The sequence below is a fragment of the Orycteropus afer genome, unplaced genomic scaffold, assembly GCF_000298275.1.
Source record: "Orycteropus afer afer isolate SDZICR_OR568_19922 unplaced genomic scaffold, OryAfe1.0 scaffold00194, whole genome shotgun sequence".
Taxonomy (NCBI): Eukaryota; Metazoa; Chordata; class Mammalia; order Tubulidentata; family Orycteropodidae; genus Orycteropus; species Orycteropus afer.
The window spans coordinates 6169808-6171368 of record NW_006921781.1 but is presented as its reverse complement, the minus strand read 5'-3'; the positions used below and the strand labels follow the sequence as shown (position 1 = coordinate 6171368).

The 1561-nt window shown below is 48.0% G+C and overlaps 1 protein-coding gene across 1 annotated transcript in view; it reads left to right on the top strand.

The window, feature by feature from the left end:
• The window catches only part of DNAJC15 (DnaJ heat shock protein family (Hsp40) member C15), a 158661-nt gene that overhangs the window by 132700 nt on the left and 24400 nt on the right, over positions 1–1561 (top strand). The gene's annotated exons all lie outside the window — the stretch shown is intronic.

Below are 1561 nucleotides of genomic sequence, written 5' to 3'. Positions count from 1 at the left end.
CACCTTGGTAGTTGTACAGATCTTCAGTGGGTGGTATCTGTACAGATCTCCTTCACTGGTGTGCTCTAGTCCCCTAATTCCTGAGTGATGACCTCATTCCATTGGCCTGGTGGGCCCCATTCCTCTCCCTCTTGGGCATGGCAGCCCTATCCCCTCACTCTTGGGCAGCGTCTGTGACTCCATCCCAGTGGCTCACATGAACAAGCAGCCCTACACTCCAGAACCAAGTTTGTTATCTCTTTGAAACCTAGGGGGCTGTGGTGGTTCCACCTGCAAAGGCCATGGTCCTACCCTTCAGGCTAAGGCAGCTCTGCTCCCTTTTTCCTTGGTGTCTGCACTTCTGCCTATTAATGATGAAGGCGACCCACTCTGCCAGAAATCTTCCTGCCCAAAAAGCACTCAGCTTTCTTGCTCCATGGGCTGGCCAACCTGGTACTCCATTTCATGTTGGTTTCTTCTGCCAATTAATGCCTGAAGGCAACTCCCTCAACCAGGATCTGCCTACGCTGTGGCATCCAATGTTCCCCTCCATGGACTGGTAAGGCTGTCAGTGTCATGCTGGTCTCTCAGCTCAGCTACTGCCGTCTCTCATGCCAGTCTGTTGGCTCTGCTGCTTCCATCTCTCATGCCACATACCGAGGTCTCTCTGCCAGGGTCTCAGGTCAAGGATGTACTCCTCTCCTGTTTCCACATTTTAGATATCTGTCAAAGCAGCACCCCACTCCTGGTACCATATTCTGTTTTGGTTACCTAGTGCTGCTCTGACAGAAATAAACCACAAATAGGATGCTTGAGCAAACAGGAGTTTATTTTCTTATAGTTTGTAGGCTTTAAATCTGAGTTTAAAGTGCCAGGCTCTAGGGGCTGGATGAAAGCCACTCAGTCTTGGGCTTTAACTCTGCCTCCTGTTCCTGGACCACTGAAGCTGGAGGCTTTTGTTCACTCAGCTGCTGGATGCTGAGACTGACAAGCCCAAGGATGACAAGTAAAAAGTCCCAAAATTGACAGAGCATGGCAGGCTGCTAAACAACTACATGGCTACATGCGTGGTTCAAGCATGCCATAAGCTAGAGACCATTCCCAAAGTTGCTTCTTAAATATGGGAAGCAGACCACATCCCTAAATCAGCTACTCAACTGCTTGTGGTAGATCCCACCATGGAGTTGATTGCTAGTCTTATTGTGGGGAATAACTACTACCAGCTGCCCAGCCACTCATCCAGGCCCAGCCAAGCTAACACACCAACCTTTGATTTTTAGTCTATTTTTGTCTTTGTCTCCAAAGTGTGTCTATTGTAGATAACATATTGAGGGGTTATGTTTTCTTATCCAACTGGCTACTCTGTGCGTCTTGAGTGGTGCATTTAATCCATTGACATTCAGTGTAATTATCAAGCAGCCATCTAGCAATGATGGGTCTCTCTTCATCCAAAGCAAAGAAGAATGAAGAAAACCAAAGATTCATGGAAACAAGTAGTCCTAGTGACCGGTACACCATACGATCCGCAGCCTATATGACTGTGAGACCAGAAGAACTAGATGATGCCTGGCTACCACTGTCA